Source organism: Pristiophorus japonicus, chromosome 17, assembly GCF_044704955.1.
Source record: "Pristiophorus japonicus isolate sPriJap1 chromosome 17, sPriJap1.hap1, whole genome shotgun sequence".
In the NCBI taxonomy this organism is placed as follows: Eukaryota; Metazoa; Chordata; class Chondrichthyes; family Pristiophoridae; genus Pristiophorus; species Pristiophorus japonicus.
The window spans coordinates 62360336-62387472 of NC_091993.1; the positions used below are offsets into that span (position 1 = coordinate 62360336).

General features: G+C 52.6%; 2 protein-coding genes across 4 annotated transcripts in view; one reads left to right on the forward strand and one right to left on the reverse strand.

The window, feature by feature from the left end:
* dram2b (DNA-damage regulated autophagy modulator 2b) overlaps positions 1-6841 on the reverse strand; it is a 252349-nt gene extending 245508 nt beyond the window's left edge. The window contains exon 1 of the mRNA XM_070858758.1: positions 5421-6841. The gene's annotated coding sequence lies outside the window, so the exon portion shown is untranslated. The remainder of the gene's footprint in view (positions 1-5420) is intronic.
* A 605-nt stretch (positions 6842-7446) lies between these two features.
* sycp3 (synaptonemal complex protein 3) overlaps positions 7447-27137 on the forward strand; it is a 184983-nt gene continuing 165292 nt past the window's right edge. Inside the window, exon 1 of one of the 3 annotated variants that reach the window (XM_070858762.1) lies at positions 7447-7596. The gene's annotated coding sequence lies outside the window, so the exon portion shown is untranslated. Of the gene's footprint in view, positions 7651-27137 lie in introns of all 3 variants that reach the window. The other 2 variants (XM_070858760.1, XM_070858761.1) reach the window with 2 other exon arrangements.

Below are 27137 nucleotides of genomic sequence, written 5' to 3' on the forward strand. Positions count from 1 at the left end.
TGCAGTGTGCAGGTGACCCTTAGGTCTCCATCAGTAGCACAGGTATGGTGTATACAGTGTGAGGATACATTCAGTGATCTAATGCTACAGTACATACATTATACATACACAACAGGATCAATGACATTTTCTAATTGGAGAGGCTCCAGAAGAATCCGAAAGGTTTTTAAAAAATAATTTGTCTTTGGCTCGATTGGCCCTGTACAGGCCTCCCAATCCATCCTAAAAGGGCACGATAGCGTGGGCTGGGCAGCCACCACTGATGCACCCTAATACCATGTCATGTATCTTACATGGCCACTGTTGGTACCACATCAAGGTGTGCAACCAGAGTGCACAGCAGTGGGAGACTTGTAGGTTACCTGTACAGGTGTACCTGGCCTAGTATAAAAGGCAGGCCATTAGGTGTGATCCTCACTCTGGAGTTAACTGATAAAGAAATAAGGTCACTACAGTTCAAATACAACATACTGCCTCGTGGAGTCATTGTTAGAGCATCTAAGGACACAATACACCACACAAGCAGCGTAATCCACTCAATTGGTTAGGAGTAATAACGGCAGAAGTGCAGAAGACCAGGTCCATAGCCACTTTTAAAAAAAACAGAATATAAATTTTCTGTAAAGATTTTGAAATCTGTCCGCTAGCTTTATTCCAAATAATTGTGAAAAACTTTTGAACAGAAAGTGCTACAGGCTAAAGAAAAGTATTTCATCGGCACAGCTGCCTGAATGGCACTGATGCATCACATGCTCAGACTGCACTAACTAAATTCAGCTTATAGAGTCACAGCTCTGGGCAAAAATATCAAGTCAAAGCCCAGGCTTTGGGAGAGGTAGAGGCCTTCAATCAAAGTGCTAATGAAAGCATTAAATTGTATAAAAGAAAATATAATTTGATAAATTTAATCTTGTTTTTGTGAAATACATAATCTGATGAATTGCTTTGTTTTGTTTAAACCCTTACATTGGATGTAGAAATTCCAATTACGATGGAAAAAAAAGGCACATGAAAAGAAATTCAGAAAGCATTTGTCAGCTACCTGTGGGAACCCGATGGCAAAATCAGAAAAATGATTTTACAAAGGCAAAGCACATTATAAATATGAACAATATGAGTTTATAATAGGAAATAGGTGACATAAATAGTGTGACAACATGAAGTCAAGACACACGGACAGGAAGTGAGCACAGACAGAAGGAGGGAGAAATTTGAGTGTTTAGCGCCACACGTTAGCGCCACGAGATAGCGTTAAAATGCTCTTCAGAGTTCTATCGCCAGCTGATGTCGGTTCTAGTGCTGCACGCCATATCTGGTTTGCCGGTAAACTCGCTTGCTGGGAACATCACAATCACGGCGATCATGACGTCAGTGAGTGTGCAACGCTCATTTGATGCCCAATCTCCCAACTTCATTTTGGTCGTTGAACTTACCACCTGCAGAAAGCACAACAGGTTGAGGAGGCATGCAGCATCAGGAAGCTGGCTCCAACGATGATATTTAAAAGAATCCTCACCAATCACTCACACCGGACAGGGTTTTCCAGTTTGAGTGGCAGTGTGCTAATTCCTGCTCCTGCAAGAGTTTTCTTTGGTCATTTGGTACCAGGGAGCAAGTATATAACTCCCTCATTATTTTCGAAACGCTTCAAACTACAACACTTGCTAAAAGTCATGGGGGCTGTACTGGCTGTCGAACTCGCCCTCCAGGATCTATGTCAGCGGGAGGTGAGGCAGCGAGAAAGACAGGAACATTTGTACAGAGGGAGGAGGGTTCTCAACAGGAGGCCTTACCCTCCAAGGGTCTTCCGACAGCACTTCTCCTACCTTCAATTAAGCGAGGAGCAGTGTATTAGGAGGCTCCACTTCACCAGGGAGGAGGTCACAGAACTCTGCCACCACCTGCGACCAGACCTCCAGCCTCAGAGCAGGGCGACCATGGCTCTCTCAGTGACAGTCAAGGTCACCACGGCCCTCAATTTCTTCTTCCAGTCTGCAGCAGGAGACATAGCTTACATCTCACAGCTGGCCATCCATTGCTGAATCTGGGAGTTGACTGAGGCTTTCAACACCAGGAGATGGGACTACATTGCCTTCCCAATCACTGGAGAGAAGGACATCATGCTTTGCCAGGATAACGGGATTCCCCATGGCGCAGGGTGCCATTGACTGCACCCACGTGGCTTTGTGGGCACCACATAACAATCCTGAGATCTTCCTTAACCGCAAAGGCTACCACTCATTGAATGTACAGTTGGTGTGTGACCACATGCAGTGAATCCTCAATGTCAATGCAACAGCCACGATGCCTTCAGCCTGCGTCGGGCCAGACCGGTGTGCCAACACTCTTCCAGCCACCATGACAAGCTCGAGGGTGGCTGCTCAGAGACAAGGGCTATCCGCTCTCCATCTGGCACATGACTCCTCTTCGCAACCCTAACACTCGTGCCCAGCACTCATATAATGAGAGCCATGTTGCCACCAGGAATATAATCGAGCAGACCATCGGCTTACTGAAGCAATGGTTCCACAGCCTTGACCACTTGGGAGTAGTCCTCCAATACTCAGCTGAGCGGGTGTCCCATTTCATGGTGGTCTGCTGCATGCTCCATAACGTGGCCATCATGATAGCGCAACCCTTGCCACTAGGGAGTACAGGACTGCCTCAGGTGGGGGAAGAGGGAGAGGAGGAAGCGGAACAGGAGGAAGGGAGGAGGCAGCCAGATAATCGGCCTTCCAGACGGGTAGTCCGTGACCGGCTCATCAGACTCTGATTCGAATGAATGAAACCCCAGATCTCCATCATACTATCCCTGTCTCACGCCATTCCACAGCGTCCTCCTAGGCGCAAAGCTGAAATGAGAGAAACCATAAAAGATTCCAAACACAATTAATATATTTATCTATAAACATATCACACATATTGCATGAATACTATTAACTAATCATCCTTGTGTAATTCGTTAGTGCCTGTCATTCGTCTTTTCCTACTCAAGTGCTCCTATGCAGTTCGCCCTCAGTGACTGCAGCATGGCTGGTGGAAGGCTGCTGAGTCTTCGTGCAGGACAACCTCGATCAGCTCTGAGCCTTGAAGGCCCTGCTGTAGACTGCACCACCTCGGCATGGGCGGCAGCAGTCTGGGCTGGCTGGCTGAGAGGCAGCGACAAGAGCAATGGCGGAGTGGCAGTGGTGGGCTCAGGAATATGTCATCCTGAGAGAGGACAGCAGGTTCCCGCTCCACTGACCCACTGCCACTCTCCAAGGGCAGTGCCTCAGCATCCCTAGCAATCTGTCGGAGCACAGATTGCTGACCTGCTGCGACACCGTGAAAGCTCCGGTCGATGGTGGTAGACCCAGTCACGAGGCCAGCAGTCAGAGCTTGGGTGGCATCACGCTGAGACTCCACAATATCAGCCAGAACTTGGATGCCACAAAGCAGAGACTGCATGAGAGCAGTCTGAGCTTCCGCTGCAGCACCAATACATTGGATCACTTCCACCTGCGCTGCAATGGAAACTGTGATAGCGCTCATAGAATGGTTACAGCACAGAAGGAGGTCATGGCCCGTCGCGCCCGTACTGGCTCTCTGCAAGAGCACTTCAGTGAGTCCCACTCCCCCGCCCTTTCCCCGTAGACCTGCAAATGTTTTTCCTTCAGGTACTTACCAATTCCCTTTTGAAAGCCACAATTGAATCTGCCTCCACCACCCTCTCAGGCCATGCATTCCAGATCCTAATCACTCGCTGCGTAAAAAAGTCTTTCCACATGTCGCCTTTGGTTCTTCTGCCAATCACCTTAAATCTATGTCCTCTGGTTCTCGACCCTTCCGCCAATGGGAACAGTTTCTCTCTATCTGCTCTGTCTAGATTCCCTCGTGATTTTGAACACCTCTATCAAATCTCCTCTCAACCTTCTTTGCTCTAAGGAAAACAATCCCAGCTTTGCCAGTCTATTCATGTAACTGAAGTCCCTCATCCCTGGAATCATTCTTGTAAATCTTTTCTGCACCCTCTCTTAAGGCCTTCAAATCCTTCCTAAAGTGCGGTGCCCAGAATTGGACATAATACTCCAGTTGAGGCCAAACCAGTGTTTTATATAAGTTCATCGTAACTTCCCCGCTTTTGTACTCTATACCTCTATTTATGAAGCCCAGGATCCCATAAGCTTTTTTAACTGCTTTCTCAACCTGCCCTGCCATCTTCAATGATTTGTGCACATATATCCCTAGGTCTCTCTGTTCATGCACCCTTTAGGATTGTACCCTTCAGTTTATATTTCCTCTCCTCATTCTTTCTACCAAAATGTATCACTTCACACTTTTCTGTGTTAAATTTAATCTGCCACGTGTCCGCCAATTCCACCAGCCTGTCTATGTCCTCTTGGAGTCTATCACTATCCTTCTCAATATTCACTACACTTCTTTGTGTCATCTGAAAATTTTGAAATTGTGCCCCAAATTCTGACCTGAAATTGGTCTTAAGTCATGTGGCAGATATATGGTCGAAGGCTCATTTCAGGGTCAAATGTGAGACCAAGGTTGCGAACAGTGTAGTTCAGCCTCAGACAGAAGTTGGGGAGAGGGATGGAGTCAGTGGCTAGGGAATGGTGGCAGGGATCGAAAACAATGGCTTTGGTCTTCCCAATATTCAATTGGAGAAAATTTCTGCTCATCCAGAACTGGATATCAGACAAGCAATCTGACAATTTGGAGACAATGGAGAGGTCAAGAGAAGTGGTGGTGAGGTAGAGCTGGGTGTCATCAGCGTACATGTGGAAACTGATGCTGTGTTTTCAGATGATGTCGTCCAGGGGCAACATGTGGATGAGAAATAGGAGGGGGCCAACGATATAGCCTTGGGGGGCACCAGAGGTAACGATGCGGGGCGGGAAGAGAAGCAGCCGCTGCAGGGGATTCTCTGGCTATGATTAGATAGATAAGAATGGAACCAGGTGAGTGCAGTCCCACCCAGCTGGAAAAGGATAGAGTGGTCAACCATGCCAAAGGCTGCAGACAAGTCAAGAAGGACGAGGAGGGATAGCTTACCTTTGTCACAGTCACAAAGGATGTCATTTGTGACTTTGATGAGAGCCGTTTCGGTACTGTGGCAGGCGGGGAAACCGGATTTGAAGGATTGAAACATGGAATTGTGGGAAAGGTGGGCACGGATTTGGGAGACATCAAAATGTTCAAGGACTTTGGAGAGGCAAGGGAGGTTGGAGATGGGACGGTAGTTTGCAAGGACGGAGGGGCCGAGGGTTGTTTTTTTGAGAAGGATGACGATAGCAGATTTGAAGGAGAGGGGGACAGTACCTGAGGAGAGAAAACAGTTAACAATATTAGCTAACGTGACATATCCTCTCAATCATCTGTAAAGTGATGGACAGAGTTATCAATAGTGCCATCAAGCAACACTTACTCACCAATAACCTGCTCACTTTTGCTCAGGAGAGGTGAGAGTCGCTGCCTTCAATATCAAGTATTCACAGCATGTGCTGTCTTCTCAAAGGCTTTAATTTAACATCTGAGCCCTTGCAAGCATCCAGCAGCACTCCCTACACACTTAAAAAACTTTTCATATGTATTGCAGTAAGCCACCATTTCAATCAAATCAACAAAAAATTACATTCAAAGTTACCTAACGATGGCCTTGTCCCTTTAAGAGGTGCAGACATCGCCATTGTCAGCCTGTTTGCACGCATGGTTAACCTGACATCGAAGTTCGCATTGGTGGCGTTAGCTGGCTGGGGAGTTGGATAGGGTGCAGTGGAGGGTGGGCGCTGAGCACCTCGAGTCTCATCGCCGAGAGAATGCTGAAATCAAGCGCAGGCAGCGGAAAGAGCTTGTGGCAAACTGGTCCCACTCACCCTTTCCCACAACAACTATTTGTCCCACCTGTGACAGGGACTGTGGTTCTCATATTGGACTGTTCAGCCACCTAAGGACTCAATTTTAGAGTGGAAGCAAGTCTTCCTCGATTCTGAGAGACTGCCTATGATGATGATGAGTGTGTGTGAAAGGGTGGGGAGTTGGATGAGATACAGTGTGTGTGAGGGGGTGGGAAGTTGGATGGGGTACAGTGTGTGTGAGGGGGTGGGGATGGGGTACAGTATGTGTGAGGGTGGGGAGCTGTATGGAGTACAGTGTGTGAAAGGATGGGGAATTGAATGGTGTGTGAAAGGGTGGGGTGTTGGATTGGGTACTGTGTGTGTGTGAAAAGGGGAATTGAATGGGGTAGTGTGTGTAAAAGGGTGGGGAGTTGAATGGGGTGCAGTGTGTGTGAAAGGGTGGGAAGTTGGATGGTCACTGCCTGATCTGTGTCCCTGGTTGGAAAATTCCTTGGAGTTGATCCTGAACTGAGCTGGCGGTATTTGAGAGGAACGGGAGTGGGTCATTCAGCCCATCGAGCCTGCGCCGCCATTCAAATAGATCATGGATGCTGTATATTTTAACTCCATTACCCGCCTTTGCTCCATATCACTAGATACCCTTACCCAACAAAAACCTCCCGATCTCAGTCTTGGAAGCTCCAATTGACCCCCAAGCAACCACAGCTTTTTGGGGAGAGGTGTAGATTCCCACTGCCTATTCTGTGAAGTAGGGTTTCCCAATGTCACTCCTGAACGGCACTAGGTTTGGGTTTGTAAATACTTTCAGTTCCCTCTGGGGATCGTGCGGCCAGGTTGTGTAAATGTGAGTCCGTGGGCGAGTAGCATGCAGGCGAAGCTGTGATGGCCACCGGTTTCTCCCATGAGGTGGCATAACTTCGGTATAAACGGGAGTTTCCGCCAAATTTTGATAGGAATCCGAGGTTGCGGTGTGATTGAAGCGGGGGGGTCCTGATCGCTGAGTAACTGAGCGCTTGAGGGCCCCACTCACCACACCACCCTCACAGGACCCTACTCTCACCCCCTCCCCGGGACCCTACTCTCACCCCCTCCCCGGGACCCTACGTTTACCCCCTCCCCAGAACTCTACTCTCACCCACCACCTCCAGCCACCCGTGACCCTACTGTCCCCGGCACTCTACTCTCAACCACCCCCTCCCCGGGACTCGACCCTCAGCCCCCCCCGCGCGCCCTTCCCCCACTCATTTCCTCACCTCCGGCCGGGCCCACCCACTCACTCCCTCCCCGGGCCCGCTCCCCTCCCTCACTCACTCCCCGGGCTCGCTCCCCTCACTCAATGCTTCCCCGGGCCCGCTCCCTTCACTCATTCACCTTCCTCCCTCCCTCCCCGGGCCCGCTCCCCTCCCTCACTCACTCCTTCCCCGGGCCCGCTCCCTTCACTCACTCACCTTCCTCCCCCACTCCCCGGGCCCGCTCTGCTCCCCTCCCCTCACTCACTCCCCGGGCCCTCTCCCTCCCCTCACGCTGACCCCCAGCGCACAACCGCTGTCTCGCGCTTGGCGCCTCTGGCCGCAGCCTGTCACGTGCCGCTCCCCGCGGCTGCTGATTGGACGCCGGCTGTCCGCGAGCGGCTGTTTGCCGCCTTGGCGCCGATGCTCGAGGGGAAACAGGCAGTTCGTTGCCATCTCCCCGCTCGGAGACAGCAGCCGCCGTCTCAGGATCTCCCCCCGAACTCCGGGCACTGCTCATTGTACGCGGAAAGTGGTTGTGGTGTTCGGGGTTTGTTAATGTCGTGCTGCCGCAGGTGTGACTTTGCGCCATGTGAAGGGACGGCCGCTGGCGGGAAAGAAGTCGGACATCCGAAGGAGAGTGAGGGGCCGCTACGGTGGGGGGCGGAGAGAGAGTGAGGTACAGGGAGAGAGAGAGAGAGAGTGAGGTACAGGGGTGGGGGGTGGGGAGAGAGTGAGGTGCGGGAGGGAGAGAGAGAGAGAGTGAGGTACAGGGAGAGAGAGAGAGTGAGGTACAGGGGGAGAGAGAGAGACAGAGGTAATGGGAGGGATGGAGAGAGGGGTACAGGGAGGGAGAGAGAGAGAGAGAGTGAGGTACAGGGAGAGAGAGAGGTACAGGGGTGGGGGGAGAGTGAGGTACAGGGAGAGAGAGAGAGAGAGAGTGAGATACAGGGAGAGAGAGAGAGAGAGGTACAGGGAGAGAGGTACAGGTAATGGGAGGGGGAGAGAGAGAGAGAGACAGAGGTAGAGAGAGAGAGAGTGAGGTACAGGGAGAGAGAGAGAGAGGTACAGGGAGAGAGAACGAGAGTGAGGTACAGGGAGAGAGAGAGAATGAGGTACAGGGAGAGAGAGAGAGAGTGAGGTACAGAGAGAGAGAGTGAGGTACGGAGAGAGAGAGAGAGACAGAAGTACAGGGAGAGAGAGGTACAGGGAGGGAGAGGTACAGGGAGGGAGAGAGAGAGAGAGGTACAGGGAGGGAGAGAGGTACAGGGAGGGAGAGAGAGAGAGGGGTACAGGGAGAGAGAGAGAGAGAGAGATACAGGGAGGGAGAGAGAGAGAGGTACAGGGAGGGAGAGAGAGGTACAGGGAGGGAGAGAGAGAGAGAGGTACAGGGAGGGAGAGAGAGAGAGAGAGGTACAGGGAGGGAGAGAGAGAGGTACAGGGAAGGAGAGAGAGAGAGGTACAGGGAAGGAGAGAGAGAGAGGTACAGGGAGGGAGAGAGAGAGAGGTACAGGGAGAGAGAGAGAGAGGTACATGGAGGGAGAGGGAGAGGTACATGGAGGGAGAGGGAGAGAGGTACAGGGAGGGAGAGGGAGAGAGGTGGAGGGAGAGGGAGAGAGGTACAGGGAGAGGGAGAGACTGAGGTACAGGGAGAGGGAGAGACTGAGGTACAGGGAGAGAGAGAGAGAGAGAGAGAGAGGTACGGGGGAAAAAAGTGAGGTACAGAGAGAGAGAATGGTAAAGCGGGGTGGGGGGGGGGAAGAGAGAGAGTGAGTTACGGAGGGGGAGAGAGTGAGTGAGGTACAGAGGTAGGGGAGAGAGTGAGTGGGGTACAGAGTTAGGGAGAGGGTGAGTGGGGTGCAGAGGTAGGGAGAGCGAGTGAGTGGGGTGCGGAGGTAGGGAGAGAGTGAGTGGGGTGCGGAGGTAGGGAGAGAGTGGGGTGCGGAGGTAGGGAGAGAGTGGGGTGCAGAGGTAGGGAGAGAGTGAGTGGGGTGCAGAGGTACGGAGAGAGTGAGTGGGGTGCAGAGGTAGGGAGAGTGAGTGGGGTGCAGAGGTAGGGAGGGAGAGTGAGTTGGGTGCAGAGGTAGGGAGGGAGAGTGAGTGGGGTGCAGAGGTAGGGAGGGAGAGAGAGTGAGGTGCAGGGGTAGGGAGAGAGAGTGGGGTGCAGGGGTAGGGAGAAAGTGAGTAGGGGCAGGGCTAGGGGGAGAGAGTGAGTGAGGGGCAGGGCTAGGGGGAGAGAGTGGGGGGCAGGGATAGGGGGAGAGAGTGGGGGGCAGGGGTAGAGTGAGCGAGTGGGGGGCAGGGGTGTGGGGGGGTAGGGAGAGCGAGTGAGTGGGGGGCAGGGGGAGCGAGTGAGCGGGGTCCTGGGGGAGGGGGTGAGCGGGATGCAGGGAGAGTGAGCAGGGGGTAGGGGAGGGAGCGAGCAGGGTGCAGGGGTAGGGGGGCAGAGCGAGCGGGGTGTAGGGGTAGGGGGGGCGGGGAGAGAGAGAGTGAGTGATGTACAGAGGGAGAGTGAGGTACGTTGGGGGGAGAGAGAGATGGGGGTGCGGAGAAAGAGTGAGGTACAGAGGGAGTGAGCGTGAGGTACAGGGGAAGAGAGGCAGAGGTACAGGGGAAGAGAGAGAGAGAGAGAGAGAGAGGTACAGGGGAAGAGAGAGAGAGAGAGTGAGGTACAGGGGAAGAGAGAGAGAGAGAGGTACAGGGGAAGAGAGAGAGGTACAGGGGAAGAGAGAGAGAGGTACATTGGGGGGGGGGGCGGTGAGAGAAAGGTACAGGGGGAAAGAGAAGTACAGGGGAGGTGGGGAGAGGGAGTGCGAGTGAGGTACAGGGGAAGAGTGAGAGAGAGTGACAGAGAGGGGTACAGGGAGAGAGTGTGAGTGAAGAACAGGGGGAGAGAGCGGGAGTGTGTGTGTTTGTGAGGTACGGGGTGGGAGCGATAGAGAATGAGATAGGTACAGGGGGGGAGAGAGAGAGAGAGGTATGGGGGAAGAGAGAGAGAGAGAGTGAGGTATAGGGTGGGGGAGAGAGAGAGAATAAGGTACAAGGGGGTGGGCGGGGGGAAGAGAGTGAGGTACAGGTGAGTAGAGAGAGAGAGAGAGAGAGTGTGGTACCCGGGGGGGGGGGAGGAGGGCACGGTGGAGAAAGAGAGGGAGAGTGAGGTTCAAGGGAGAGAGGAGAGAGGGAGAATAAGGTACAGGGGGTGAGAGTGAGATATGGGTGGCGGCGGGGGGGTGGGGGGGGGGAGAGGGGGAGTGGTACAAGAGCGAGCAAGAGAGTGCGCGATACAGGGAGAGAAAGTGAGAGGTATGGGGGAGAAAGAGAGGTATGGGGGGGAAGAGAGAGAGAGTGAGGTGGAGGGGGAGGGAGAGTGAGTGAGTGCGGTACGGGGGTGAAGAGAGAGAGAGTGATGTACAAGGGGAGAAAGAGAGCGAATGAGTGAGGTACAGGGAGAGAGTGAGGTGTGGTGCGATTGAGAGGTACGGGTGAGGGTGGGTGGCTAGAGCATGCGGTACGTGGGGTGAGAGAGGTACGGGGTGAGAGAGAGAAAGCAAGGTGGTGGGGGGAGGGTGGAGAGAGAGGTACGGGCAAGGGTGAGAGTGGGGGTGGCTATAACGTGCGGTACTGAGAGAGAAAGTGAGGTACGTGGAGAGAGAGATATATGGGTGTCCTAAGGAGTGTGGTCAGGGGAGAAAGTGAGTTACAACAGGGAAGAGTCACTGAGAGGGCGGATAATGGTAATGGTCACAGAGGAAAGAGGTTTTTGGAAGTCATGAGAGGGCAGAAGAGTAATTAGATTCAACTATTTGGGCATGCACTACGGTTTATTATAACTTAAATGTGCTTAATGTAATGACTTGGATGGCAAAATGGTATTGTCAATTGGAGTTCCGCATGTTGGTCCTTGATATTACAATGACTTATTCAGAAAGTATAATAATTTCTTGTGTCTGGTTTTCTACACGTGCAGTTGACGGAAAACATCAAAGAACGAAGACATTCAGGGTTATGGGTGCTGCCTGACACATGGTTTTAGTTGGGCCTTTTTTCCCCTATACCACGAATGATCTGAACCTGCATTATGATCATTTGGTGCAGTTGTTTTCCTTCTTTAACTTGGCCTGAAGTGCATCAGAATATTTGTTATCTTTTTCTGTATTAATGCTACTATATTGGATTTTTTCTATACAGCCAGATTACTTGAGCACTAGTTTAGGAGGCAGAATGATTGATATCACAATTCTGAAGAATGGCCAATATATTATCTGCCTTGAAATCCAGCAACTTGCAGAGATAAACTTTGCTGCCTGGAATAGTTACATAATATTCAGACCCAGCAGTTTGATCTAACACAGGAAGGTGGTAATTTTTGGGGGCTTACAATGGAGGAAATGCTTGCCTAGAGAACTAAAGATGCTTCATTTCATATGGTCTCATACCCAGCTTCTTTGTGGGAATGAGACCAAACTAAAGTTACTGTTAATGATGGAATTCTATTCCTCGTGCTTTCAATCCATACATGTCGATCTCCATTTCAAGGAAATCCCTGTTCTCCAGTTTCTGACAGCAGTTTGGTAACTACCCAAGGCCTTGAGCCTGTGTGCAGTCGCTTGATAGGCCACATACCATGGTCCCATCTGGTCACATCACAAGCAAGAAATTAGGGGAATACTCACAATTACCCACTCTTGAGTGAAATCATGTCAGACTCTTGGGACCTAAAACATTTGTGAAAAGTTATCCTGTTCTATTCAGACTCATTTCCAAAGAAAGTGAATTCATTATCTCCTGTGTCTCAAAAGAGGTGGTCTGTTTATTGATGTCACAGACATGTCTCTGTTACAAGAGACTATTTTCTAGTGCCCTTGAAAACTTTTGAGTGAGAGATTGTAGGCCAGCCTGTAAAATATTTAATTGTACGGTTCCTAAGCGCAAATGTAAGATGATCCCACTGGATAGTACCACGGATGTAAGACCGGCTTGCCTTAAAGTGTTTATGTATCCTGATCAGTGTCTCCAGAGAATTGTCAGTTTTTTGGAAGGAGGAGGAATGTAGACTTGATCTTGTTGATAGCTTTCCTTTAGTATTGAAAGAATGCTGCATGATCAGAGGTGCCATCTTTTGAATGAGCCATTAAAATGAGGCCCTATCTGGTAGCTCAGGTGTGAAAGATCCCAAGGCACCACCATCAATAACAGATTCCGATTATGTGGCTCTTCATTTTCTGCTTGAGATCTTGCTGTGTGCAGGTTGGCTGCTGTATTTGCCTTCCTAACAGTGACTGAAATTCAACAGTTATCCCTTGGCTTCAGGTTGTGCTCAGGATAAAATATTTGAATGCAGGTTCCTCCTGGGGATCCCTGGCCCAAAACCACTCAAAGTGGAGGAAAAACATCTAGGAAGGCGCTGAACACCTCTGGTCTCTTCGCCTAGAGCAAGCTGAAGCCAAGTATTGACAGTGGAAGGAGCGCGCGGCAACCGAGGCACCCCACTCGCCTGTTCCTTCAACCACTGTCTGCCCCACCTGTGACAGAGACTGTAGGTCCTGCATTGGACACTTCAGTCACCTGAGAACTCATTTTTAGTGTGGAAGCACCTTCACTCATAGACTCTGAGGGACTGCCTAAGAAGAGAAATACCTAGTTATAGAATAGAATCATAGAATGGCTACAGCACAGAAGAAGGCCATTTGGCCCGTCGAGCCCGTGGCGGCTCTCAGCTAGTCTCGCCTCCCCTCCCCCCCCCCCTGCCCTTTCCCCGTAGCCATGCAAATTTTTCCTTCAGATAAGATTGAATCTGCCTCCACCACCTTTTCAGACATTGTATTCCCGATCTTAACCACTCAATGTCGCCTTTGATTCTTTTGCCAATCCCTTTAAGTATGTCCCCTGATTCTTGACCCTTCTGCCAATGGCGATCTCAACGGTAGTGAGCCTCCGACCAGCTCCAACCACAGGTTTGGGCCCTACCTTCACTCTTCGCACTCACACACGAGCCTTTCCCCCTTTGGGCCTCCCTCCCACCGGCGACGTTCAGGCCTCCCATCGGCAGTGTCCTGGCCTCCCCCCGGCTGCTGGTCCCACTCAATAGCAGAGTCTCTGTCGCGCACTTGGTGTGCACAATGGCTATGGCCGCTCCTACCTCTCCTCCTTCCACAAAATGGACCTTTGACCATCCCAATGCCTACCCTCAGCCAGGCCTCAGTTTTCTCACCACCTCACCGAAGGGCATTGCTCAGTGCCGAGCTTATAGCTCGCACCTCACCGTAGGCAACTAGGCCCATACAGTAGTGCCTGGTCTCCAGTCATCTTGGACCCCCTTGCCACTGGACCAAGACCGTGCTCTGCTAAGCCCGTTTGGTAGCCGGTGTGCAACGGCCACCCCACGTTAAAAAAACTCACGCACAGGCATCTTCCACCCTTCAAAGTGAAGTTCGGGACCTGGAATGTCAGGACCCTCATGGACAACTCCAGCGGCGACAGACCGGAATGCCGCACCGCTATCGTTGCCCAGGAACTTCGACGTCGACATCGCCACCCTAAGTGAGACTCGGTGGGCAGGGGAAGGCCAGCTCAAAGAACAAGATGAAGGTTACACCACCTTCTGGAAAGGCAAACCAGAGGAGGAACGTCACTTCCATGGAGTTGGTGTCGCCATCAAGAACGAGCTGGTCGACCGCCTCAGAGACTCCCGCTGCAGGATTAGCGAACATCTCATGACTTTCCGGCCCACCCTATCCTGGAACCAGTGCACCACAGTTATCAGTGCGTACGCCCGAACACTCGATGCAACAAATGAGGCCAAAGAGGTATTCTACGGATGACAAACTGATCCTTCTCAGCGACTCAACAGACCTTTGGGGAGGCGTAATCGGCAGAGAAAGGGTAGGGAAACCAGCTCTAGCAGTACCCTGCTCCTGACAAAATGCCTAGAACGTGACCTTGTCATCACCAACACCTTGTTCCACCAGAGGGACAAGTACAAGGCATTGTGACAACACCCTTGCTCCAAGCACTGGCACCTGCTCGACTACGTCATCGTTCGAGCAATTGTTTGCAAGGACATGCGCATCACCCGCACTATGACGAGCTGATGACTGCTGGACGGACCACCGCCTAATCCGTTCTGTAATCAACATTAATTTAGCCCCAAAGCGACGATGGCAACAGAAGCAATGCCGCAGAAAAATCAATGCCGGGGCACTGAAAGACCCAGCTAAGAGAGCCCTATACAGCTAGCGCCTCGCTGCCAATCTGGCGATCCTCGATGACCCGAGATGCAGAGTGCCCACAGCGCTTGGTATGCACTCCAGGCCACCATAATCAGTGCCTGCAAAGAGACGCTAGGTCACTCATCCAGGAAACACCAGGCTTGGTTTGATGAGAATGACCAGGAGCTAATAAACTGCAAGCAGCGGGCATTTCTGAACCTAAAGCAACAACCCAACTCTGGAGCAGGAAAGTAGCTCTACAGATGGCTGAAGGCTGAGGTCCAACAAAAAAACCCGTGACCTAAAGATTAGATGGTGGGTGGAGAAAGCGCAGAAGATTCAGCAGCTGGCTGACAGTCATGACATGTAAAGATTCTTTACCACAGTCAAGTCCACCTACGGCCTGAGCACCCAAGGCCCCACCCCAGTGCTGGCCAAGACCGGGGAGACACTCATCAAGGACACCGAGGCAGTCAGGGCCCGCTGGAAGGAGCACTTCGAAAATCTCCTTAATCGAGACTCTGCCTTTGATTCCATCCCGCAGCAAGCTACCCGCCACCATCTCAGCAAAACCCTAGCCCTGCACAAGGTAGAAAAGGTCATCCGTCAACTCAAGAATAATAAGGCATCAGGAGCAGATGAAATCCCCGCTGAGGCACTAAAGTATGGCGGAGAGGCACTATTGGCACGAATGCATGACCTCATCTCTCTCATCTGGTAAGAGGAGTGTATGCCTGGAGATCTGAGAGATGCCGTAATGATGACCATCTTTAAAAAGGGGGACAGGTCCAACTGCAGCAACTATAGGAATCTCCCTGTTGGCCACTGGGAAAGTCATCGCTAGAATCCTCCTCAACTGTCTTCTCCCTGTGGCTGAAGAGCTCCTCCCAGGGACACAATGCGGATTCCGTCCACTACGGGGTACAACGGACATGACCTTCACGGCGGAACAACTGCAGAGGAAGTGCAGAAAACGGCACCGTCCCTTGTATGTGGCCTTCTTTGACCTCACAAAGACCTTTGACACTATTAACCGTGAGGGACTATGGAGCGTCCTCCATTTCGGCTGCCCCCAAAAGTTTGTCGCCATCCTCCGCCTGCTCCACGACGACATGCAAATAGTGATCCTGACAAACGGGTCCACTACAGACTCGATCCGTGTCCGGACCGAGGTCAAGCAGGGCTGCGTCATCGCGCCAACCCTCTTCTCGATCCCTCACTGCAATGCTCCACCTCGCGCTCAACAAGCTCCTCACCGGAGTAGAACTAAACTATAGAACCAGCGGGAATCTGTTCAACCTTCGTCGCCTCTAGGCTAGATCCAATACCGTCCCGTCCTCTGTTATCGAACTACAGTACGCGGACGACACTTGCGTCTGCGCACGTTCAGAGGCTGAACTTCAAGCCATTGTCAACATCTTCACTAAGGCATACGAAAGCATGGACCTTACACTAAACATCCGTAAGACAAAAGTCCTCCACCAACCTGACCCTGCTACACAGCACTGCCCCCCCACCCCTGGTCATCAAAATCCACGGCGTGCTCTTGGACAACGCAGACCACTTTCCATACCTCAGGAGCTTATTATCAGCAAGGGCAGACATTGACGACGAGGCCCAACACCGTCTCCAGTGTGCCAGTGCAGCCTTCGGTCGCCTGAGAGAGTGTTCGAAGACCAGGCCCTCCAATCTGGCACCAAGCTTATGGTCTACAGGGCTGTAGTGATACCTACCCTCCTGTATGGCTGAGACGTGGACTATATACAGTAGACACCTCAAATCGCTGGAGAAATACCACCAACGATGTCGCCGCAAGATCCTGCAAATCCCCTGGGATGATAGACGCACCAACGTCAGTGTTCGCGATCAGGTCAACATCGGCAGCATCGAAGCACTGACCACACTCGACTAGCTGCGTTTGGCAGGCCACATCATCCGCACGCCCGACACAAGACTCCCAAAGCAAGCGCTCTACTCAGAACTCCTACACGGCAAGCGAGCCCCAGGTGGGCAGAGGAAACGTTTCAAGGACACCCTCAAAGCCTCCTTGATAAACTGCAACATCCCCACCGACACCTGGGAGTCCCTGGCCAAAGACCGCCCTAAGTGGATGAAGAGCATCCGGGAGGGCGCTGAGCACCTCGAGTCACGTTGCCGAGAGCATGCAGAAAACAAGCGCAGGCAGCGGAAGGAATGTGTGGAAAACCAGACTCCTCACCCATCCTTTCCTTCAATGCCTGCCTGTCCTACCTGTGACAGAGGCTGTAATTCCCGTATTGGACTGTTCAGTCACCTGAGAACTCACTTTTGAGTGGAAGCAAGTCTTCCTCGATTTCGTGGGACTGCCTATGATGATGATGAATCGTATCCTTGACAGATTTTCCCAGTAATCAATTGTAGATTATCTTTTGATCTTTTGATAATCTTGCAGCATTGATATGTCATTAATACTCAACAATGATGTGGAATGCACTAATGGTTAATATTGACAGTAATAATTTCAATCCAAAAATACACAGCCCCCCCTTGCCCCCAAAGCTTCCAGTTGGTGTGAGTATAAAGCATTGTGCTTTGTTCTTGCAATTTATGATATATGCTGAGCCCCTTGATCAGTGCAGTGCTGAGGGAGTGCTGCGCTGTTGGAGATACCTTCTTTCGGATGAGACATTGAACTGTCTGCCCTCTCAGATGAATATGTATGATCCCATGGCACTATTTTGAAGAAGAGCAGGGGAAGGTGTCCTGGCAAATATTTATCCCTCAAACAACATAACAAAAACAGATTATCTGGTCATTATCACATTGTTGTTTGTGGGAGCTTGCAGTGCGCAAATTGGCTGCCGACTTTCTCACATTACAACAGTGATTGCACTCCAACAGTACTTCATTGGCTGTAAAGCATTTGAGACGTTCGGTGGTCGTGAAAGGCACTATATAAATGTAAGTCTTTTCTTTCATGCATCTATTCATTAGAAATTTTATTTCCTCCCTTGTGAAGCCTTGGTATGGTCCTATGCATGCTGGTCACACCCTGATCACCCTCTGGTTTCTTGTCCAAATAACCACTATGCATATGTTAATTGATGGTGACGGGTACATGCTATTCCACACACTTTTTAAAGCCTTTATTCTATATGGATTGTAGCTTGGGAACTGGCTAATAATCCATTCTGATGCAGAGGAACAGGTATGAAATGGAATATCCAGCAGATCGCTTCAGAGGCATCTTACCCGATGCCCTGATTACCTTCAGAGGCTTCTGTCCTTACCTGATTCCCATGCACATGCATTTTGAGCGGGGGGGCGGGGGGGGGTCACTGAACAGTGATCAGGAGTGGAAACCCTAGCCAGTTCCCTAACTCAGGAGGGTTGAAACTGTTGTGTAGAACACCAAAGGGCAAAAAACGTTAGTGGGTGTTGTGTACAGACCTCCAAATAGTAGTAGTGATGTTGGGGAGGGCATCAAACAGGAAATTAGGGGTGCATGTGATAAAGGTGCAACAGTTATCATGGATGACTTTAATATGCATATAGATTGGGCTAAACAAACTGGAAGCAGTACGGTGGCGGAGGATTTCCTGGAGTGCATAAGGGATGGTTTTCTCGACCAAAATGTCGAGGAACCAACTAGGGGGGAGGCCATCTTAGACTGGGTGTCGTGTAATGAGAGAGGATTAATTAGCAATCTCGTTGTGCGAGGCCCCTTGGGGAAGAGTGACCATAATATGGTGGAATTCTACATTAGGATGGAGAATGAAACAGTTAATTCAGAGACCATGGTCCAGAACTTAAAGAAGGGTAACTTTGAAGGTATGAGGCGTGAATTGGCTAGGATAGATTGGCGAATGATACTTAAGGGATTGACTGTGGATGGGCAATGGCGGACATTTAGAGACCGCACGGATGAACTACAACAATTGTACATTCCTGTCTGGCGTAAAAATAAAAAAGGGAAGGTGGCTCAACCGTGGCTATCAAGGGAAATCAGGGATAGTATTAAAGCCAAGGAAGTGGCATACAAATTGGCCAGAAATAGCAGCGAACCCGGGGACTGGGAGAAATTTAGAACTCAGCAGAGGAGGACAAAGGGTTTGATTAGGGCAGGGAAAATAGAGTACGAGAGGAATCTTGCAGGAAGCATTAAGACGGACAGAAAAAGCTTCTATAGACATGCAAAGAGAAAAAGGTTAGTAAAGACAAACGTAGGTCTCCTGCAGTCAGAATCAGGGGAAGTCATAACGGGGAACAAAGAAATGGCAGACCAATTGAACAAGAACTTTGGTTCGGTATTCACTAAGGAGGACACAAACAACCTTCCGGATATAAAAGGGGTCAGAGGGTCGAGTAAGAAGGAGAAACTGAGGGAAATCCTTATTAGTCGGGAAATTGTGTTGGGGAAATTGATGGGATTGAAGGCTGATAAATCCCCAGGGCCTGATGGTCTGCATCCCAGAGTACTTAAGGAGGTGGCCTTGGAAATAGCGGATGCATTGGAGACAGAAGCAAAAGATAAAAAGGAGATGAGTAAAAGTGGAGGGCAGAGAAACCCAAGGCAAAAAACAAAAAGGGCCACTGTGCAGCAAAATTCTAAAGGGTCAAAGTGTAATAAAAGAGCAAGCCTGAAAGCTCGGTGCCTCAATGCGAGGAGAATTCGGAACCCAGGAGAGGGCTCTGAGCTGGTTAGAGTGGGTGAGAGCTCAGATGAACAGGACCCCAAGAAAGAATGCAAAAGGCAGGAGGCAACAGAGCAGAGTAGCACTGGGGTAAGTGTAAACCACAAGGTGATAGGAAGGGACAATATGTATGAATATAAAGGGGCTGCAGGAGGGGTCAAAACTAAAAATCATGGCTTAAAAACTAGTATTAAAACACTCTACCTAAACGCACGCAGCATTCGAAATAAAGTAAATGAGTTGACGGCATAAATCATTACAAATGGATATGATTTGGTGGCCATTACAGAAACGTGGTTGCAGGGTGGCCAAGACTGGGATTTAAACATAAAGGGGTATCTGACAATTCGGAAAGATAGACAAGAAGGGAAAGGAGGTGGGGTAGCTCTGTTTAATAAAGGATGATATCAGGGCAGTTGTGAGAGACGATATTGGCTCTAATGGACAAAATGTTGAATCATTGTGGGTGGAGATTAGAGATAGTAAGGGGAAAAAGTCACTGGTGGGCGTCGTTTATAAGCCCCCAAATAATAATTTCACGGTGGGGCAGACAATAATCAAGGGAATAATGGAGGTATGTGAAAAAGGAACGGCAGTAATCATGGGGGATTTTAACCTACATATCGATTGGTCAAATCAAATCGCATGGGGTAGCCTTGAGGAGGAATTCATAGAATGCATACGGGATTGTTTCTTAGAACAGTATGTTACAGAACCTACAAGGGAGCAAGCTATCTTAGATCTGGTCCTGTGTAATGAGACAGGAATAATAAACGATCTCCTAGTAAAAGATCCTCGGAATGAGTGATCACAGTATGGTTGAATTTGTAATACAGATTGAGGGTGAGGAAGTAGTGTGTCAAACGAGCGTACTATGCTTAAACAAAGGGGACTACAGTGGAATGAGGGCAGAGTTGGCTAAAGTAGAATGGGAACACAAACTAAACGGTGGCACAATTGAGGAACAGCGGAGGACTTCGAAGGAGCTCTTTCATAGTGCTCAACAAAAACATTCCAGTGAAAAAGAAGGGCGGTAAGAGAAGGGATAACCAGCCGTGGGTAACCAAGGAAATAAAGGAGAGTATCAAATTAAAAACCAATGCGTACAAGGTGGCCAAGGTTAGTGGGAAGCTAGAAGATTGGGAAAATTTTAAACGACAGCAACGAATGACTTAAGAAAGCAATAAAGAAAAGAAAGATAGATTATGAAAGTAAACTTGCGCAAAACATAAAAACAGATAGTAAAAGCTTTTACCGATATATAAAACGGAAAAGAGTGACTAAAGTAAATGTTGGTCCCTTAGAAGATGAGAAGGGGGATTTAATAATGGGAAATGTGGAAATGGCTGAGACCTTAAACAATTATTTTGCTTCGGTCTTCATAGTGGAAGACACAAAAACCATGCCAAAAATTGCTGGTCACGGGAATGTGGGAAGGGAGGACCTTGAGATAATCACTATCACAAGGGGGGTAGTGCTGGACAGGCTAATGGGACTCAAGGTAGACAAGTCCGCTGGTCCTGATGAAATGCATCCCAGGGTATTAAAAGAGATGGCGGAAGTTATAGCAGATGCATTGGTTATAATCTACCAAAATTCTCTGGACCCTGGGGAGGTACCAGCGGATTGGAAAGCAGCTAATATAACACCTCTATTTAAAAAAGGGGGCAGACAAAAGGCAGGTAACTAGGCCGGTTAGTTTAACGTCTGTAGTTGGGAAAATGCTTGAAGCTATCATTAAGGAAGAAATAGCAGGACATGTAGATAGGAATAGTGCAATCAAGCAGACGCAACATGGATTCATGAAGGGGAAATCATGTTTAACTAATTTACTGGAATTCTTTGAGGATATAACGAGCATGGGGGATAAAGGTGTACCGATGGATGTGGTGTAAATAGATTTCCAAAAGGCATTCGCTAAGGTGCCACACAAAAGGTTACTGCAGAAGATAAAGGTATGCGGAGTCAGAGGAAATGTATTAGCATGGATCGAGAATTGGCTGCCTAACAAAAGCAGAGAGTCAGGATAAATGGGTCCTTTTCGGGTTGGAAATTGGTGGTTAGTGGTGTGCTACAGGGATCGGTGCTGGGACCACAACTGTTTACAATATACATAGATGACCTGGAAGAGGGGACAGAGTGTAGTGTAACAAAATTTGCAGATGACAAAGATTAATGGGAAAGCGGGTTGTGTAGAGGACACAGAGGGGCTGCAAAGAGATTTAGATAGGTTAAGCGAATGGGCTAAGGTTTGGCAGATGGAATACAATGTCGGAAAATGTGAGGTCATCCACCTTGGGAAAAAAAAACAGTAAAAGGGAATATTATTTGAATGGGGAGAAATTACAACATGCTGCGGTGCAGAGGGACCTGGGGGTCCTTGTGCATGAAACTCTTTTGAGTTTACCTGCGAAAACATAAAACATTAAACGGTGCCACCCACCTGGGTGACACTCCAGACATTTACAAGGCCCTTTTTTTTTTCCCCCCCCTTTTTTTGTTTTTTTTGTGTTTTTCCTTTTTTGGTTTTTTTTTGGGCACTAAAATCACAATTTTCCCCAGTGCCCCCTATAAAAGGGAAGGGGGACACTAAAAGCACCGGCAATTAAAACAAATTAAACTTAAAAACGTAAAATCAAATTAAAATTTGGTTGCCGGGCGTGATGATGCACTCCAGTCCCTCCGGTGCCCACCTCTCGCGGAAGGCCGCGAGCGTACCGGTGGACACCGCGTGCTCCATCTCCAAGGACACCCTGGACCGGATGTAAGAGCGGAAGAGAGGCAGGCAGTCAGGTTGAACGACCCCCTCGACCGCCCGCTGCCTGGACCGGCTGATGGCACCCTTGGCCGTGCCCAGGAGCAGTCCTACGAGGAGGCCTTCGGACCTACCCGCTCCTCTCCGCACAGGGTGCCCAAAGATCAGGAGAGTGGGACTGAAGTGCAGCCAGAATTTCAGGAGCAGCCCCTTCAAATAATAAAACAGGGGCTGCAACCTTGTGCATTCCATAAAAACATGGAACACGGACTCTTCCAGACCGCAGAAATTGCAGGCGGCCTGGGAGTCCGTGAACCGGCTTAATAATTTGTTGCACGGCACTGCTCCGTGCACCACCCTCCAGGCCAAGTCCCCGATGAATAGTGGGAGGACCCCTGCGTAGAGTGCCCTCCATCGGGGACCCCCGCCTCCTCCGGACGGCAAGATGGTACGCCATGGCGTGTCCGGACGGCCGGCGAGGATGGCAAAGTTGAGGGTGTGCAGGAGCAGCCCGTACAGGAAACCCCTCCGCGCGGAACTGAAAGGCACGGAGGGGATTTCCCCGAGGCGGCTCAAGTTGTGAGGCGCCGGCCCCCGAGGGAGGTTCCGGGGTTTGGCGCCGATGAGGAATTCTGTCCGGACGGGGGTCAGTTCGGACGGGATCTCCCCACGTGCTTGAGCCTCCTCGATGCACCTAACGGAGTCAGGGCCCAGAGCTGTTTTTAGCGACTCGATGGCATCGGCCGCGTGGCGGACATTGGCAGAATTTAGGCGCCGCGCCAGCGTGTCTGGCGCCATCCAGCCCGCTCCTCCGCCATCGAGCAGGTCCCTGACCCTGGTCACCTCACCAGCCACAGCCCTCTCTTCCGACCGCCACATAAAACCTCGGCCGTGGAGGTACGGATTCCCGAGCAGCGGTTCCTGCAGGACGGCCGCCACTCTAGCCGGCGGAGAGCTGCGCTTGGTGGAGACTTTGTTCCAGACCCTGATGAGTTCCCTGTAAAAGACAGGCAGCTCCCGGAGGGCGGTCCTGGCACCCCCCAAGTTCACAAACAGGAGCTGCGTGTCATAATTGAGGTCGAGCTGCTGGCGGAAGAAATACCTCGCCAGAGCACACCACCTAGGAGGGGGCTCGACGTAAAGGTATCTCTGCAGGGTCTGAAGACGGAAAGTCGCGAGCTGGGCGCTGACGCACACCAACGACTGACCGCCCTCCTCAAGCGGGAGACTCAAGACCGCGGCAGAGACCCAGTGCTTCCTGTTGTTCCAGAAGAAGTCCACCAGCTTCTTCTGTATCTTGGCGACAAACGCAGGGGGAGGGGTCAAAGTGACCAGCCGGTACCACAGCATTGCGGCCACCAGCTGGTTTATGACTAGCGCTCGACCCCTGTAGGACAGCACTCGGAGCAGTCCTGTCCAGCGCCCTAGGCGAGCGGCGACCTTGGCCTCCAGCTCCTGCCAGTTCGCCGGCCAGGCTCCCTCGTCGGGGCTAAGGTAGACTCCCAGATAGAGGAGATGGGTCGTGCTCCAGGCAAAAGGCCTGAGCTCCTCCGGCAGGGAGTCCACCCGCCACTGACCCACCACGAGTCCGGAACATTTCTCCCAGTTGATCCTGGCGGAGGACGCGGCCGAGTAAATCTCCTGGCACTCACGCATCCTCCGCAGGTCAGCGGGATCCTCTATCGCGAAGAGCACGTCATCGGCGTAAGCCGAGAGGACGACCTCCACGCCCGGCCCTTGCAGAGCCAGTCCCGTCAACCTCGTCCGCAAGAGGCGCAGGAAAGGCTCCACGCAAACGGCGTATAACTGGCCGGACATGGGGCATCCCTGGCGCACCCCTCTCCTAAAGCGAAGGGGCGCCATCAAGGACCCGTTAACCTTAATCAGACACTCCGCGGCGGCGTACAAAAGTCGGATCCGGGCGACGAAATGCGTCCCGAACCCGAAAGCGCGCAGAGTTCCGAGCAGATAGTCGTGATCCACCCTGTCGAACGCCTTCTCGTGGTCGAGGGATAGGAAGGCGACCGACAGACCAGCCTCCTGGGAACAATGGATGAGGTCCCGGACCAGATGGATGTTATCGTGGATTGTCCGGCCCGGGACCGTGTATGACTGGTCGGGGTGGATCATGTGGTCCAGCACGGCACCAAGGCGAGCAGACATCGCCCTGGCGAAGATTTTGTAGTCCGTGCTGAGGAGGGAGACCGGGCGCCAGTTCTTAAGGAGGCGGAGATCGCCCTTCTTAGGCAGCAGGACGATGACTGCCCTGCGCCAAGAGAGGGGCATCTCCCCGGTCGCCAGACTTTCCCCCAGGACCCGCGCGTAGTCGCTCCCCAGGACGTCCCAGAACGCCCTGTGGAACTCCACGGTCAGCCCGTCCAGCCCCGGGGATTTTCCCCTCGAGAGCCGGTCAGCTCCGCCAGGCTTAGCGGAGCTTCCAGATTTTCGGCGCCCTCCGGGCTGACCTTCGGCAGGTCCTCCCACAAAACTCTACGCGCTTCCTCGCTGGACGGATCCGGAGAGAACAGAGCCCCGTAATATTCACGGGCCCTGTTGTTGACGCCCTCCGGATCCGAGACGAGAGAGCCGTCGTCGGCCAGCAGCGTCAAGAGCTGCTTACGGACACTCTGCCTTTTTTCCAGCGAGTAGAAGAAGGGGGAGCCGCGGTCCAGATCCCGCAGGAACCGGATCCGCGACCTCATGAACGCGCCTCGGGACCCGACGAGCTGCAGGTCCTTCAGCGCGGCCTTCTTCGCTTCGTACACCGTCCGCAGGGCCGGGTCCTGGACGACTTGACCGAGACGGGCTTCCAGGTCGAGCACCTCTTTTTCTAGGCGCCCGACTCTGGCCGCCCGCCTCTTGGTCGACCCCCTCGCGTACTCTTGACAGAAGACGCGGACGTGAGCCTTGCCCACGTCCCACCATAGCCTCAAGGAGGGGAAGCCCCCCTGCTTCCTTCTCCAGTCGGACCAGAATCGACGGAACGAGTCCTGGAACCGCACGTCCTCCAGCAGCCGGTTGTTAAAGTGCCAGTACGCGGACCCCGTCCTCGCGCGGAGCGAAGCGAGCTCCGCCCACACCAGGTGGTGGTCCGAACACGGCACCGGCCGCATGGAGGCCGCCGGGACGCAGGAAACGTACGCCCGAGACACGTAAAGGCGGTCGACTCTAGACCATCCAACTCCAGGCCTCACCCAAGTAAAGGCGCTGGAGTCGGGGTGGAGATTTCGCCAGACGTCCACCAAGTCGAAGGACCCGACCAGGTCCCTCAACTTCTCCATCGCCGTCATGCACTGCGGGGCACCGGAGCGGTCCCTCGCCTCGAGGGTGCAGTTAAAATCCCCCCCGAGGACAATGCAGTCGCCGACGTCGACGGAGCCAAGAAGAGCGGACACCTCTTCAAAGAAGCGCGTTTGCTGCGGGCCGGGCTGAGGGGCGTACACGTTCACGAGATGGAGCGGCACGTCCCCCAGGCGAACCGTTACGTGCAGCAAGCGGCCTGGCACAGGCTCCTCGACCCCCAAGATCTCCGGCTGAAAATGCGGGCCCAGCAAGATGGCCACCCCACTAGAAATGGCGGTGAGGTGGCTCATGCGGACCTCTCCTTGCCATTCCAGGAGCCACGTGGCTTCGTCTCCCGGAACGGTGTGGGTTTCTTGCAGGAAGCACACCGCATATTTCCCCTCCCGCAGGAGCGAAAAATTGTCAAATCTACGGCGTGCCCCTCTGCCGCCGTTGATGTTGAGGCTGGCTATGGTTATCTTCATGGCAAAAGCATAGTGCAACCTCTACCTTAACCTATTGTGGGGGAGGGAGCGGAGTCTTTTGTTGAACTCCGCTCCCTCTGCAGCCCAGCGAGGAGTCCCTCGAGCTCGCGCAGCTCAAGGTGTTGCGCCTTTGTCAAGGGCCCGCCCGCGGCCAAGGTTTTGACGGCGGCGCGGACGGACCCCTTGATCAGCTCTGGCTCGGACCATTTTTCCAGGGCCAGTCGGGCTTGGTCGCAGCGACCCCGGCTCTGGGCCAAAAAGTCCCGGAGTTCCTTCGCAGGAATGAGGATGGTCTCGGCGGCGGCCGCGAGCAGATCCACCGCCTCGCTGGCGGTGGTCTCTAGGTCTTCACCCGCGTCCCCCACCGAGTCCCCGTCCTCCTCCGGGAGGTGGCCGCCAGCAGCCGGCCCATCGACCGCACAAGGTACGGCAAATGAACCGGCCGCTCCAACCGGCCCTGGCTCTGCCCCGATCCCACCCCCAGGATCGTCGGCAGAGGAGTCCCCACTGGGCTCTTTTAAAAATGGTGCTGGGTCGGGAAATGACAGCGGAAGGGGTTCCCCCTCCGCCCCAGGAACTGGGGAACAAGGAGAGACCCGGCCATAGGAAATCCCCAGGCTCCCCAAGTGCACCAGCTCCAAAGTAAGGGGCGAGGGTGGGTGTTCCTCCCCCTCCCTGCTGCCACCCCCCGGCCCAGCATCTACAGTGTCATTAAATTTCTTAATAGTTTGTATTTCTGCCGGGTCGAGCGACTCCCGGGGGAAGTTGGGTATTGGCTGGGCGGGCTCAGGTTCGGCCTTTTCGGCCCCGCCCGCCTCAGTCCCCGGGACGCCCGGCCCGGCAGCTACACATTCCTCCGCGGTCCCCACGCCCCCCACGACAGGCAGATCTTCCACGCCATCCCCGGGAGGCTGAGGCTGGGCAGCCTCAACTGTCTCACCCTCCCCGGGGAAAGACTCCTCGCGCCTGCAGCGCAATTTGGGGGCGCTGGTGGGGGACGCGGGACACGCGGCGGACACCGCCTCCTCCGCGGAGGGATGTTGTTCCCCCTCCGCCTCATTGGGGCGGTGCCTCTTTTTGTTCCTGGGGGCGCGCGGAGTCAGGGAGACCTCCATGTCTGCCGAGGCCTCCCGCTCCGCCCCCCCCTTTTCCTTTTCTTGCCCGCGCCCGGGCCCCTCTGTGGTGTTGTTCAAGGGCTCGGGCACGGGCTCGGGGCACCCCGCGCTCGCCGGTGACGGGGTTGGGCTGAGCGCGGTGGTCAAATTATCTGGCGCACTGAGGGGACCCGCCTCTTGATGTTTTGCCTTCTTCCGCGCCTTCTTTCCGGTCGGACGCTCTCCCTCCCCCCCCGCCGGAGGCCCTGAAAACAAAGGCCTCCGACGATGCCCGTGCACCTACGGCTCCCGGCACGCGGACGCAACAAGGGGGAGGGGTGGCGGCGGCGCCAGCCTTGGCCGCCTTCGGTGGTTTGGCGGCCTTGGAGGCGGGGCAGTTCTTACGAACATGCCCCACCTCCCTGCAGGCATGGTACCGCACGCCGTCCGACGTCCAAAAGACGCGGTAGGCAGTCCCCTCATGCACCACATTAAAGTTCCCCTCTGTCGTCTCCTCCCGCGCCAGCCGGACAAAGAGCTGGCGGCGGAAGGAGAACACGTGGCG